Below are 16,758 nucleotides of genomic sequence, written 5' to 3'. Positions count from 1 at the left end.
CTCTGTATAGAATTCTCTTTTCCGTCAGAGCCGGACAGATCGTGATCAAATGAAAAAGTGTTTCCGGGATATTCATCGATTTACAGAAACGGCAATTGGAAGTTTTATTTGCTGATTTGTCTGTCATGAATAAGTAATCACGAGTTGGTAATATGTTAAGGTGAAAACACAAAAATAGGTCTCGGATGGTGCGATTGGGAAAATAGTTCAAGTAGCCCGGCAATTCATTGAGAGCTCTTTTTTCAAATCCACATTTAAGATGACGTTTATATTTGCTTTGTTCGGCTACAGTTTTGATCCAGTCGTTGTTCCATACTTTGCGTTTTGCATGCTGTGGTCTATTTATCAGCATTTCTTCAGAGACTCGTTCTGTATGCATTTTCTGTTTAATCTCAGAAGTCCACTTCATAAGGGCTGTGATTTGAAAGGCTTGTTTGTTTTCTTTCAGGATTTCTAACGATGGTATTTTGTCTTGTGAGATTATTTTTCTATATAGGTCCATTTGCTTCCAGAGTACTACAGATTGGATGGATTGAAGAGCTAACTCATAACAAATTCTTGGCACCGGAAAAGATCTTGGGAGAGCTAGTGTTTTCCTCCAGAATAAAGCCTCATAACGGCCCATTATATTGTCTGTTGGTTGATCAGTGATTCACTTGCATAGGTCAAGCACGGGATTACTTTTTGTTTATACAGAGCAATTGTAGCTTTTCTTGAATATGTTCCGAATTTTAAATGAAAAAATCATCCTTGCCTTGCTAGGGATCTAGCTTTATCACTTTGGAATGGTCATTTATACCAATGTGAACCCATGGTTGCTCATCTTCCATGTGTATTTCAGCAACAGTAGTAATGTGTTTTTCTGTGTCTGTTTTAGGATTAGTATTCTGTTGGCATTTCTTCTCTTTTAAATAGAAGCGTAATGTGTGCTCATCTATTTTAGTTTGCCATATTTTCCTAGGGTCTATATAGATCTGTACAGAGTGTTTCTCCTTTTCACTTTGCATTTTATCTTCACACATCAAGATAACAGTAACGCTAGGTATACAGCTACTCTGGAGGTATACCTCCACTGCATCATTCATTTTGGCAATGGTGTGGGATTAATTTATATTGCTGTTTTGTGATTTTATTTTCTTAGGTCTCAATGGTTTTTTGGTTAAGGACCACAGTACTGCATTCACCCCATCTATGAGAGGAGACAACCTTTTCAGGCAATCTGTCCCCATCAGAAATGGAATTTCACAAATAGATGTGATCAATACCTCCAGTTTCATTCTGTGTTTTCCTATTTTTATGTCAACTTCGGTAACACCTATAATAGGCACCTCCTCCCCTTTAAAATTATGCACTGGACCTTCATTTTTCCTCACAGTGATCTGAATCTGTGGGGATCTCCCTTTATTGATACTTCTTACCAATTCTTTGGACATAATTGTGGCCTGTGCGCCGGTGTCAATCATCGCAAATGTATTGCATTTCTCTTCTACAGTGATGGGAGCATAATATCTGTCGTCAGCTTCCTCTAATATACATAAAAAGTGTGAATTCTTATTGATTTCAGGACTCACTTTTCTCAGGCCTTTTTCACTTTTGGCTAAGCACATAGGTAAATGGAAAGACATTTTTCCCTCCTTTCTGTCCATTTCTGTGTGATAAACTCTATTTGTTTCCTCATGTTCAAAGTATTTTTGGAGTGTGGCCACTGTTCGCCCATCCATCCAGGGATCATCAGAGGTCACGCTACAATCCTCCCACTGAACATGTATAAAAACATTATTTGGTAATTTGACATTTTCTAATTCTATGCATTTGTGGTTATCTGGTATGGTACCAGTCCTTTTAACTTCTTCAAAAATCTGGCTCAAATAACTCTTCAGGTGATTGATCTGTACCCTCCTTTTGAGTATTTCTTTTTTCTGCCTAAGTTTGGTTAGTGTTTTGATTGCCCAGGGAAAGAGTTCTAGCATCCCCACTTACTCCCTTTCACTGGTATTCCCCATGCATGAGTCATTTTTCTTAAATTTGTCTCTTTGTTCATTTGGAATTTCAGGTTCTCCTTTTTCATTTGTACAAATCTCAAATGTTTGATTTAGCTCTAGGTTAAACCGAACTTCTTTTTTAGATGTATTTGCACCTTCTGTCATATGTTCACTTGCTGGTACTTTCATTTTTAAATCATTAGGCATCTCAGAATCATTATGCAAAATCAAATCAGGGCAATCTGTTTTCCTAGCATTGTAGGTATCATTAATACTTAGTCACTTATCAGAAACCGCCCGGTCAGTGTTATGGCCTTCTGCCCCCTCCTTTGATGACTGTTTTTGTGCTGTACAGAGCTTTCCTATTTGCTCAGCCAACATTTTCACTTGGGCCTCGAGACACTGGAATCTTTCCATTTCTCTAGAATCCTCTCTCTGTGGCCTAGATCGATATTGGTTGTTTACCCCTTGATTGAATCTATTCTGATACCTCTCAGGAGAATGATTTCTATTGGGATTGTTCCTGAACTCTTGATTCATATGTGGAGGGTAGCGGGGTGCACCCATCCTTTGGCTATAGTCCCCTGGTGGTGGTGAATCTTTGTATTGACGTGGAGCATAATTCATATTCTGCCTCATGTCCTGTCTCTCATTATGTGGGTACCGACCCCTATGTTGATTCCCATTATCAGTAAATTGATCCACATATCGGGGTCTATCCTGATTACCATATATCATGGTGTTAGGGTCAAATCTGCTCTGTGTCCCCAATGTCTGGTAGGGACCATTATTTCTTTGATCCTGACTTTGCCTCTGGTTATTGTTCATACCTGAAATATCAGGCTGATATCCTGCCGGGGTCTGTCTCCTAAGTACCTAAGGCTAATGTAATTCTCTCTATTACTAGAGTCATGTGATTGAAACATTGGTGCAGGGAGTGACGATCTCTGTTGATTACCCCTTTGTTCAGGTGTCAAATTATTTTTACCTGGACTTTGAGCAGACTCAAGGGACATTTTGGCTGATCTGATCTCCATCACTGTTGCTGAGGGTTCTTTAGATTTTGGTCTAGTGTCTTTCATTTTATCATTTTCTCTACACTGACAATAGAGTACCTAATATAGCTTTGTGCTCTGGTGTACAATCCATGCAAGGGATTTGTCATGGCCAAAATCACGGACCGACTGTGATATGATGTCTTTCTGTAGCCCATATAAGTAGGCAGTTTTAAACTCATTGGAATTGGGGTCAAAATATACATCAAAATGAGAAAAAACTATTTTCAAGTCTTGCAAAAATTGGCGAGGTGACATATTAGGCCCAGCAGTAATTGTGTAAGCAACCTTTTTCGCCTCTTGCAATGATTGGAAAGGAGAAAAATGACGTCTAATCTCTTTTTCAAACTCTGCCCATGGCTAGTTCTGTTGTTAATTTTATCCCCTAATGATGCTGGCTGTGGGAGCCTGTAGAGGTAAATGAAAATATTTCCTGTAAGGCTACTTAGGTATCTGGAGGGCTATAAATATATCATGCACTGCTTCTAAGTGGTCCTCTCTGCAGCACTCCACTCCTTTTTTAAATGTTTGATCAGAGCTTTGATGGATATCATTATCTTTATGGGGCTACTCGTTGCTATGCACGGAATTGCACTACTTATTGACTCAATCCTGGTTTCAGGTGTATGGGATTGGTGCCAGCCACCAATAGGTGTGTCAAATCCCCCAAGGGCACTGCAACCAAGTTCATTCACTGGCCGAGTCACTGGGGCACTAGCTATCTGTGTAGAAACAGAATTCACCTCAACTCCATTGAATGTGGTGCCCTGCCGTCTATCCTGGGACCTGGAATGCATATTTGCTGTTCCAACTCCTTGCGCTTTCTAAGGAGCATATCTGCCTCCTTTTGCAAATGGTTGTTTTCCTCACTCAATTTATTAATTACCTCCTGCATATTGCCCTTTTGCATTTGGCATTCATTGAATTCTTTGTTTCTCTTGTCTCTTTCTTGAAACATTTGAATCATTTCCTGTTGAGCATTTTGGAGATCACTTTCTTTTTCACAATGTTCTTTTTGCAAAATCTGCATTTCCAAAACAATCTCATCTTTGTCTTGTCTAATATGGTCTACCAACACCTTCAAGTGTACCAATTCTTGTTCACTATCCTCAACTGTTTCTTCCTTTTAGACAATTGAGTATCAAGATCCCTATATTTTGGCTGCATGTCTTTTTGACATACCTCCAATTCTGCTCTTAATATTTCCTCTTTTTACTTGCCCCATCCAGACCAGCTTTTAACCTGTTAATCAGCTTGGTATCATTTTCTTGCATTCGCAGGGATCTATTTAGGATAAACCATCTCTTGGCACATGGTCGTATCAGACAATCTTTCTCTGCATGTTTATCAGCTGCATTTAATAGTCTCAATAGGCAGACCTGAATTATGCTGCCTTCTGCAAAAATGCTGTCTAATGGGTCTTTCTGTACTTCACAATAAATGCGGTCATGCCATTCTGTGGCATTATTTGATGACCATGTCCCATGTGTATATAACTTTCCCTCCAGATATTGCACTAGCTCTGGAAATGTGGCTTCCATTTGAGACATTCTGAAATTCACTTCCAGTGGCACACTGCTCTCATAAAAGACTTCCCTCTAATGTAGGTATGGTAGTGTGTGACACACTTGCCACACCCATTAGGTACTCTATAGCCACTTTCCCGGCCGACGCACCATATGTGTTGGATATTTTATGTAAATTTGGGGTTTGGCGGTATTTTCTTACTGCCAAAAGATGAACGGTACCTTGGTAATACCTATCCTCATGTTTAGATTGGGATTTGCCTCACATCATTCTAGTGATGCTACTTTATTACACTATATTGGAGAATTTAGTGATATGTACTATTGGCGGTATTTTGTGGTAGTAAATTACTTAATAGTGAGCATAATTTTCCTTCCCTACATTATAACCCCATCATACACAAAACCTTCTTTTCTATTAGAATACTTCTTAGTGATTTATAGAGGGCCTTGGACCTACGCGCAAGGGAACCAACAATTTTATGTGTAGTGCCACCTACAGCCTGTGACCGGTATCATGATTTATTTACACCAATGATCTATGCGCCCGTAGGCATCATTACTCGTTCACAGACCCCCAGTAATCTATGTGTTACATGAGATTTCCCCGAACAACATGCAATGGGAAACACACGCATACACCTATTAATCACTGCTTAGTCTGTCTGTTATTCTATCTGCATGAGCAAATTGGCAAATGTATTACCAAAGAACACAAATCTTCCCCAACTCCGCATATGCAGTTCCCACAACAATAAAACTCTGAACCATCTGTTTTTTTTATATAAATTAGTTATATTGCAGACAATTACAATTCATGATACATCTCTTACCATGTACATTTCAGCATTACGTGTAATATAATAAGAAGAGAAAAAAACAGCAGATACAGTGCAAATAAACTTTTTTAAAAATAGGCAACAAGACGAATGAAAATGCAGGGGATTTTCTTTTTCTTTGCTACTCTGATTGCCTGGTATTTTTAGATCATCCACTCGTCAAACAACAGGACACGATAACCTCACTTCAACTTTGGATGCTTACCAAAGATTTGTAGTTCTTTCACCCAGTCGATCTTCTTTCACTCGCCTCAGAAAAACAGGCCCAGTCAGCATGAATTACCTCTGTAATCGTGGATGTTTGAAGTGTGCGGCGAGAACAGAAGATTCTCTAGCCAGCGCTCAGTGAGACCATGCACGTCTGTCTCAAAGCTCAGTCCACCCAAGCTAACTTCTCCCTCTGACCTTGTTCCGCCAGCAAAGCTTTGCACCTTCCCATTTTGCCTATGTAATAAGTGCAGATACTTTTCTTCAATCAAGTTGAAAGGCAGCATCAGCCTTCACTTCTGTACAATGGGCCCTTTACCCAGGGAACAACTATATCTAATATCATTTCCTGGTATGCAGGCTCTCTGCTTGCTGCAAACACAGAAAGAGAAGAAAAAGAAAAACTCCAGTGCACGTTTGAAAAACGAAGTTTCAGAATATGTATTTTCACCTCATTTTGTACATGGAGATTACATTATAGTGCTAATGAGTTAGCACTAGTGATTAGTAAATCAGTCAGTTATATAAATAATGTAGTCTCCTATGCATGAGGTATTCCAGAGAAGAGAAAAAAAAATGTGGTGCACTTTTAAACTTTGCAGCTTCAAATTGAGCTTTTTGCTGCATTATACATCCTGTACCTTGCATGTCTCCAGCCACATACTCACATGTTATACTGGCAACATAGACTGGCTATATGTGTGTGCCACATTATTGCTGGCAACAACATGCCAGCACATTCAGTGAGGCGCTACACACTCCAAGTCGCTGTAAAACGCAATATATTATTACAATACACAAATCATCCTGAAACTCCTCAATTTAGGCCCTAACTTCCAGCCCGACCTTACAGCTTGCCTCCTTGATATAGACCATTGGATGACTACAAACCACCTCGTCCTAAACCCCACTAAAACCTAAATCATGGTGTTGGGCAACACTGAGCTTCTCCCCCGCCCTCTACCCTGGCCCCCATCCATGGGCCAAGCGCCAACCCCTTCCCCCACAGTAAAAAACCTTGGATGTACTCCAGACTCGGACCTATCCCTCTCTCGCCAAATCAACATCTCCAAATCTTGTCATTACCATCTCAAAATTCTCAGACGCATTTTCCCCTACCTCTCATTTCCGAACAGAGTTGCCGCTGTTAAGTCCATTGTAATGTCAAGACTGGACTATGTTAACTCCCTTTACCTCAGAGTCCGGGCATACCACCTTTCTAAATTACAGGGAACACAAAACACTGCCACAAAATTGCTACTAGCACTGGGCCCAAGAGACCACACCGCTGCAGCTCTCAGAACCCTGCACTGGCTCCTAATTGGATGAAGGGCCACCTTCAAGACTATGTGCATCACTCACCGAGCAGTGCACAAGGCTGGCCCTATATACCATACCACCCTCACCGCACCCTAAGATCAAGCTCTGCACTCCCCCAACCACCAACTCAGTCAGGATCGGAGTATCATCGTTCTCAGCCTTGGACCCCCTCTTTGGAACTCACTTCCCCCTTACATCTGATACACCGAAGACTATGTGTCATTCCGCAAACTACTAAACACATGGGTCTTCCCATAACTACAATGATCACCCTAAAGATGTGCATGAAACTTACCAATAACCCAACAAAAAAAAATGAAAAAAAAAATACACACAATGAAACTAGCCTCCTAGCAGACAAAACCTAAACTCCCAACCAGCGGTTGGGATGAAGCAGATGGACTGAACAGATGTAGTGGCCTCCCATCACCTTATTCCCACTCACTGTGCTTACACAAGCCAGATAGAATGTATAGAGTGGATAAGGGGGATGGAACAGATGGATGTGATGAAACGGTTGGAGTGAATGAACAGATGGAGTGGATGGAATGGAAAGAGTAGATTGAACGGAAAGAGTGGATGGAATGGAGGGAGTGGATGGAGCGGAGGGAGCAGATGGAACAGAGTGAGCAGATGGAATGGAATGAGTGGATGGAATGCAATGAGCAGATGGAAGGGAATGAGTGGATCCAACGGAATGATTGGAGGGAACACAATGAGATAATGGAACAGTAGGAATGGATGGAGTGGATGGAACACATGTAGTGGATGGAACGGAGGGAGTGGATGGAACGGAGGGAGTGGATGGAACAGATGTAGTGGATGGAACGGAATGGGTGGATGGAACAGACGGAATGGAAGGTGTGGATGGAACAGAAGGAGTGGATAGAACGGACGGAGTGATGGAACAGAGGGAGCGGATGGAATGGAGGGAGAGAATCGAACGGAGGGAGTGGATGTAAAGCAGGGAGTGGGTGGAACAGATGGAGTGGATGGAACAGAGGGAGAGGATAGAACGGCAGGAGTGGATGGAACGGAGGGAGTGGATGGAACAGAGGGAGTGTATGGAGTGGATCAAACGGATGGAGTCGATGGAACGGAAGGGGTGCATGGAATGAAAATAGCGTATAGAACAGAGGGAGTGGATGGAACAGAGTTAGCAATGCAACGGAGGGAGGGGATGGAACAGAGAGAATGAATGGAACAGAGGGAGTTGATAGAACGGAGATAGTGGATGGAACAGATCGAGTGGATGAAATGGATGGAGTGGATGGAACGGATGGAGTGGATGGAACGGATGGAGTCAATGGAATGGATGGAGTGGATGGAACTTTAGGAGTGGATGGAACAGAAGGAGTGAAAAGAAGGGAAGGAGTGGAAAGAATGGAAGGAGTGGGTGGAACAGAAGGAGTGGGTGTAATGGAAGGAGTTTTTAGTACAGTTAGTGTGGAGGGAACGATTGTTGCGGATGGTACGGATGGAGCAGATAAAGAGTTGGTGCAGACGGAACGGTTGGTGCGGATGGAACGGTTGGTGCGTATGCAATGGTTGGTGCGGATGGAACGGTTGGTGTGGGTGAAACGGTTGGTGCGGGTGGAACAGTTGAGGCAGATGGAAGGGTTGATGCAGATGGTATGGCTGGTGCAGATAGAAGAATGGATGGAGTAGATGGAACGTATGGAATGGATCGAATGCATGGAGTGGATGGAACGGACAGAGTGGATGGAATGGATGGAGTGGATGCAAAGGATAGAGTGGACGGAATCGAGTCAATGGAATGGATGAGGTGGAAAGAATGGTTGGAGTCGATGAAACAGATGGAATGGATGGAACGGATGGAGTGGATGGAATGGATGGAGTGGATGGAATGGAAGGAGTGGATGGAACGGATGGAGTCGATGGAATGGATCGAGTCGATGGAATGGAAGAAATGGATGGAATGGAAGCAGTGGATTGAACTGTTGGTGCAGATGGAACGGTTGGTGTGGATGGAACGGTTGGTGCGGATGGAACGGTTTGTGAGGACAGAATGGTTGGTGCGGATGAAACGGTTGGTGCGGATGGAAAAGTTGGTGCAGATGGAACAGTTGGTGCAGATGGAAAGGTTGGCATGGATGGAACGGTTGGTGCAGATGGAATTGTTGGTGTGGATGGAACAGTTGGTGCGGATTGACCGGTTGATGCGGATGGAACAGCTGGTACTGATCAATCAGATGGAACGGTAGGTATGGATGAAACGTTTGGTGCAGGTGGAAGTGTGGATATAGTAGATGGAACGGATGGAACCCATGGAGTGGATGGGAGGGAGTGGATGGAACGGATGGAATGAACGTTACAGCGGGAACTGATGGTGCAGATGGCGCGGGTGCTACGGATGGCGTGGATGATACTGATGGCGCAGATGTTATGGATGTCACGGATGGTGCAAATAGTGCAGATGCTATGGATGGTACGGATAGAGACAACACCTGTTCACTATGATTCTACCTAATATCTGTATCACCTATATATGCCATGTACCAGTATCCGCTTATGTATCTGTATCCTATATATACCGCTATCCATCCTGTTGCAATATATATGTATGTCTATGTACATCCCCACTGTCCTGCTTACGTGCCCGGTCTCAGGCACTTATACTGATATCCACCATATCACACCACTATGCTTGCTCTCTTCTATACACCATCATTCAACTAGAACACAGCCATACCACGATAATTCGGCCTAGCTGTTCTCATACAAACACGACCCCATGAAGACCTCATCAACCTAATAAAAAACAGCTAGCTGAGCACATTCCGGCTAACTTTTTTTTTTTTATTTCTTTATTATTTTCTTATAACAACACATATAACATACAAACATACATAACAAAACTGGCATATTGGCATTTTTCATTGATTTCGCCATGGGTCCATTGTCCTGGAATTATCTGGCGACCTTGCCGTCACTGTCTGGTACTGCGTACGTGGGCAGTCTCGGCATTCCCATTTATGCTGTCTTTTGTTTAGGGGCTTGTGCGCAGCCTTCCTTCAATTTGTCATTGTTCCTGTGCCTCCCAGGGGCCTTCTCCTGCTTCTTCCCCCCTTTGCCCGAATAAGTCCTGTAATAGGGAGTTCCATGCAGTTATTTTCTGTGCTGTTCCTACTTCCCCCCTTTGTACCGCTCTTATCCACACTGCGGTTTCTGCTAGTGCCCACTACCGGAGATCTGACCACCATGACTCTATGGTCGGGCCTTCCCTTGATTTCCATGTCTTCGCTATCCTCCTTTCGGCTAATATACATATTAAGTTCTTCATCTTCGCTAGGTGCGCCATATGTCTACCTCCTCTCAGGGAGAGGCCCAGCAAGTACCTCTCGGGGTGCTCAGCCTGTGTCTGGAGTCCACTCTCTTTTACTTTGAGTCTGATTTTCTCGCAGAAGATCTGTATAACTGGGCAGGTCCAGAACATGTGCACCATGTCTGCTTCGTCAGCTGAGCAGAGAGGGCATTTATTGGGGTCTCCCTTGTTCATCATGTTCATCCTCTTGAGTGTGAGTTATGGCCTGTGTGTTATGTATAGTTGTGCTTGTCTGAACCTTGCATTCCTGGACACATTTTTGGGATATCTTAACACCCTGCTCCATTCTTGATCTTTGAAGGGCCTCTGAAGTTCTTCTTCCCATCGCTGTCTTATGTGTAGCCCTTGCGAATTGTTGGCTCTTAACAATTGTTCATATAACCTGGAGGTTGTGTGTGTTCCCTCTGATATATCGCACCGTGCGTCTAGTATTCCCATTGCGTTCTCTTGGTTTTCCCATTCTGGCCATCTCTTCTTGATTTTCAATATTATGCTGTTGTAAAGGATGAATTGGCCTTCATGTATGTCATGTTCCTATACCATCTCTTGGAAGTCTGCCCATCTCTCCTCTCTCCTCAAGTACACAATTTGTGCTACGCCTTTGGCTTCCCACTGAGCTCGATATATTGCTAGCGTGTTTGTGTCCATGCCCACAAGGCCCAGAAAGAGGATTGTGCCGAACAGGGGTCCTACATCCCTTGTAATTTCCACGCCCTGTTCCATAGCCCCATTGCGAAATTAAGCGAGTATAGAAGGGTCCTGAGCAGGGTTTGTCAAGCCATGGTATCTCTCTTAGATAATATGTTTTTAGTGCTGGCTGGAAAATGGTTGTGTCGATTGTCTCTTCCTCTCCCAGCCACTTGACTACAAATTTCAGCTGGCCTGCCAAGTAATAATGTAGTAATATATAGAGCTTTATAGCGCCTTGTAGTGTATAACGCTTCACTGAATGTGATGGCATTTTGTTGCCAGCAATAATGTGGCACACACATATAGCCAGTTCTATGTTGCCAGTATAACATGTGAGTATGTGGCTGGAGACATGCAAGGTAGAGGATTTATAATGCAGCAAAAAGCTCAATGTGAAGCTGCAAAGTTTAAAAGTGCACCCATTTTTTTTTTGTTCTCTTTTCTGGAATACCTCATACATAGGAGACTACATTATTTATATAACTGACTGATTTAATTAACAATTACTAATCACTAGTGCTAACTCATTAACATCATAATGGAATCTCTGTGTGCAAAATGAGGTGAAAATGCATATTCTGAAATTCGTTTTTCAAACGTGCATTGGAGGTTTTTTTTTTTTCTTCCTTTTCTTTCTATGTTTGCAGCAAGCAGAGAGCATGCATACCAGGAAATGATATTAGATACAGTTGCTTCCTAGGTAAAGAGGCTATTGTACAAAAGTGAAGGGTGATGCTGCCTTTCAACTTGATTGGAGAAAAGTGTCTGCAGATTTATTACATAGGCAAAATGCGAAGGTGCAGAACTCTGCTGGGGGAATACTGTCAGAGGGAGAGTTAGTCCGGGATGACTGGGCTCTGAGACAGATGTGCTTGGTCTCACTTAGCGCTGGCTTTTGAACCCTATGTTTTCGCTGTGCACTTCAAACATCCAAGATTACAGAAGCAATTCATGCTGACTGGGCCTGTTCTTCTGAGGCGAATGAAAGAAGGTTCTGTGGGGGAGAGAACTGCAAATCTTCGGTAAGCACCCAGAGTTGAAGTGAGGTTATCATGTGCTGTTGTTTGACGAATGTCTGATCTAAAAATACCAGGCAGTCAGAGTAGCAAAGAAAAAGAAAATCCCCTGCATTTTCAGTCGTCATGTTTAGAATCATAAAAAGTGATGCCTATTTTTGAAAAGGGTTTATTTGCACTGTATCTGTTGTTTTTTTTTCTCTTCTTATTGTATTACAGGTAATGCTGAAATGTGCATGGTAAGATTTGTATCATGAATTGTAATTGTCTGCAATATAACCAATATATATAAAAGACAGATGGTTCACAGTTTTTATTGTTGTGGGAATTGCATATGCGGACATGGGGAAGATTTGTGTTCTTTGGTAATACATTTGCCAATTTGCTCATGCAGATAGAATATCATATAGAATAGGCAGTGATAAATAGGTGTATGCGTGTATTCCCCATTGCATGTTGTTTGGAGAAATCTAATATAACACATAGATTACTGGGGGTCTATGAACCAGTAATTATGGCTATGGGCGCATAGATCATTGTTGTAAATAAATCAGTGATACCAGCCACAGGCTGTAGGTGGCACTCTATATAACATTGTTGTTCTCCTTGTGTATAGGTTGAAAGCTCTCTATAGATAACTAGGAGGTATTCTAATAGAAAACAAGGTTTTGTGTATGATGGGGTTATAATGTAGGGGAGGAAAATTATGCTCACCACTAAGTAATTTACTACCACAAAATACTGCCAGTAGTACATATTACTAGATTCTCCAATATATGTAACAAGGTATGGTCTCTAGGATGATGTGAGGCCAAACCCAACCTAAATGAGCGGATAAGTATTACTAAACTACCACTCTTCTTTTGGCGGTAAGAAAATAGCACCAGACCACATGTTTACACAAAATATCCTACATATATGGTGCGTTGGCCGGGAAAGTTGCTATAGAGTACTTACTGGGTGAGGCATGTGTGTCTCACACAACTATACGTGCATTAGAGGGAGCCCATTTCATAATAGCAATGTGATACTAAACATGAATTTCAGGATGTCAGTGAAAAAGAGGAGATGTTAAGAGCAGAATTGGAGGTATGTCAAAAAGACATGCACTCAAAATATAGGGATCTGTTGGGTATTTTGTGGATATTTGGGGCTTTGCGGTATTTTCTTACCGCCAAAATACCTTTAGCAATAATCACTCTCTGTATTCATATTGGATCACACATAACAATAATACATTGCATTATTTCAGAATTCAGACATATTTAGATAATGTGCGCGATAATTTGCGTGGTTGGTTTATTTGTGGCCCCAATATCCAACATCCCTTGTTTTTTATCTAGATTGTTCTTGATCACTAGAGAGACCTCAGGCCTACATTTTAGGGATACCACATTTTCAGTGTTAGTATTGTGTGCCACCATGGGCTATTGTGGTATTTTTGTGGTAATTTCCACTACCTTATATACGGTATGGAACTATGTCCAGAGAGTCTCTCTTCCCGTTGGCTCATGTACCTCCAACAAGCTATGCTACAAACAGTCACTCACAACTGTCCATACTGTGTGCATGATGATAATGCACACATCTGTTTTAAAATGACAATTGCACTGTTTAAAAATCTACCCACGTTTAAACCTTTTCCCATGCAAAATGAAAGAGAGAAATAATACACACTAGCTATCTGTTTTCAGATATTTTTGTATTATAGAAATTTCCTTTAAACACAGTTTAACCCTTTTTTACAGAAATAAATGAAATGGTACAACATTATTTGTGATAAAATGAACAGAGAACTGCGAGAATATATTCAATTGGTAACATTACATATGCTGATAAGGGACTGGGACTCCCTCGAATACACTGACTGAACAGTTTCGCACACTTTCGCACAGCTCCCACACTTCTGTAATTACCTTATCTGTTCAGCATGAGTTTTCTCCGGCTATTCTCTTTCTGAATTTGGCTCCCTTGAAGATTAACCCCAGTGAAAACAAGCGTCTGTCGTTCTCAAACCGGGGTTATTGCCTGGAATTGCCTGGAATTCTCAGCTTTTGCAGCAGGAATGCTTCAGCCAGGAAACAGGTCCTTCTCCCAGCTCTGCCAGATCTCGATTGTTCTCCCCCTCTCCTCAAGCTTCCCCAGCAAAACTCTCATCCCAGCCTCTAGCATGATACTTGCTATGATGCTGCTCTAATCAGAATCAATCATGTCATCTCCTCCCTCACTACACAATGGCTCATTTCTACAGTAAAAGTTTGTAACCAACTGATTTCCTGTTCCTTTGAGCTCTTTGCTTCCTGTAGTTATGTGGACAGAGCAGCAGAGAAAAAAAAAATGAATGTGCGTTTAAAGGTTCACTTTCAGAGTAGGCCTAATTCTGCAGTGGAGACACATTTTTATTAGTGGGTTATGTTAATTGCAGTTTTATTAGTCAGGTTAGTTATAAATAAGGTTAGTTATTAATTTTCAAATGTGTCTCTTGCACCATAGGCATTTCAGGTGAAAAATAGTGTGCATTTTTGAATGTGCACATGTGCTTTTAACTGTAAAAATTTGCATCTTATATGTAAAAATCGTTTTTGACTGAATAGCCTGTCTTTACTTATATGTCCATGTTACTCTGGCAACACATATAGCAATGCACCACACCCATGTGGTGGTGCTGCATCAAAAGAAAAATTGCTACCTGTGCAGTAGTGCTGTACTCTGTGCTGTAACACGCCAAATATCCTTACATACCCTGCTTTTGTTTTTAGAACCTGACTACGATCCAAGCCAATTCCTAAAAACAACTTGTTATTTTTTTTCTTTTAAAATGCATGTGTATTTGGATATCTTTCTCTTCCTGAAGCAGCTACTAAAATCAGTAACATTTTCATTTTTACTGATAGCACAATCAACCATCCACCCATGATTAGTACCAGGACAGCCAAACCCACTATTGAGCGTTCCCCCCAGGTTCCCCAATTAAATCTTTCCACTTCTATTATCCCCAGATTACTAATTGTAATATTGTTTTTTCTCAAATTCATTTTTATAACATGTCTTTCTTTGTGATTCAATAAATATTCCACATCCGGATCTATTGGAAAAGTATCCCTTTGAAAAAAATCGATATTTTCCACTTGGCTTTCCCAAACATCATTTGTTACATGAAACAATGTTAACCCCCCCAATTGACACAATTGTATCCTTTGGAACCTGTAAATAAAAAAACATTATATTTCACCTGTTTAACCACGTATGTTCCATGGTTTAAATGTACTACCGTCATGTTCTTTAAACAGGTGCTGACCAACCATTTTCCTCTGACCATTTTAGCCTGTGCCATTTCTTCACTCCCCATATTGCTAATAATCACTTCACATCCTTCTGATATACTTGGGTCAGATTTCAAACCACAAATAGCATCTGTGGAATCAGGAACAAAAGGTTTACCTGGACACATATAATTTTGTTCTTTAAATTTGACACATGTTTCCAGGTTTGGTATTAAATAAACTTCAGGTTCCCATGACTGAAATGCCACCACTTCTGGAGTCTTAATCTTAATAAATTTGTCCTCTTGCCAAAATCCACATTGTGTACCCACTTTCTTTGATAGATAAGTTCAGGGGCTACATATGGGATGCATAGCAAAAATCCGATCTCTAGTCTTTCCAAGTCCACATATAACGGCATTGCATTACCCATTTCGAATGCAATTTTTACCTGTATTATATCAATTTCCCTCCTGGTCAATCTTTCTATCATTTGAAGAATAATATCCTGCAAAACAAAATACAAGGGGATATGTCCTTGAATCAATTGTGAAACTGCAGTTTGAACTTCTCTCATATAATTCGTTAATAGTCTATCAACAGGACTCATTATGTTCAATATTTCATTTAAAGTTCTGTCATGCTTAAGCATTATTTTAGTCGCCCGTTGCATTACATCCGCTTGTTCATTTAGAATTATTGCAGTTTCATTTATGAATCTTACTTGTTCATCCAGTCCCCCTCTAATTCAATCTAATGTTTTTTGTATTATTTCTAGGTCAATACTCAGTTGTTGCGCTTTAGTACTCAGTGTTCCTACCGAAATAGAATTGGCTGTTGATATTGTGGTACCTATTATGGCTCCAACTATAGACATTACCAATGATATCGCGAGCATCACCGCACCTCCCTTTCCTCTCCTCTTCTTAATGTCTGCTGAATTCAAAAATGCTTTTTCCAACTGCATTAATATATCTCTTATTGACTGCTTAGTGTCCTCTTTTCTTATTTCCAGCCACTCTTTAGTCTGTTCAATCTTAATTCCGGTATTGTTCAAATGTTTTTCAAATAAAATCTCAGGATTCAATGGTATGTATATATTTTGGACAATCATCCTTCTATCACTCATGATGAATCCTGGTGCCTCTTCCACCGCGATACCAGATGCTGGTCCAGGTTCAATGACAACCTGTGCTTCTGAATTCTTGAAGATCCCTCCAAATATCATCATCATTAACCATATCATCGGTATCATCTTCAATGCTGATCGCTTTGCAGCCTTGGTCTTCACCCCTCTTTGGGGCTTTCCCGGAATCCGTCCACGTGGGCTCCGGGACTCCATCGTCTCCCGTGGGCTCTGATCCCGGAACCTCCGACCAAATAATGTTAATTTTCTAAATCAAATAGAAAAGAAACAAATTAAGTACATAGCACAATACTAACTTCACCCTTTTGCCAAAAATAAAACATGCTTGGTAAAAACATTAAAAAGAAAACAAGCACATATAAAACAG

The sequence above is a fragment of the Ambystoma mexicanum genome, chromosome 3q (assembly GCF_040938575.1).
Source record: "Ambystoma mexicanum isolate Mex_15411 chromosome 3q, UKY_AmexF1_1, whole genome shotgun sequence".
Taxonomy (NCBI): Eukaryota; Metazoa; Chordata; class Amphibia; order Caudata; family Ambystomatidae; genus Ambystoma; species Ambystoma mexicanum.
This window is presented reverse-complemented; position numbering follows the sequence as displayed.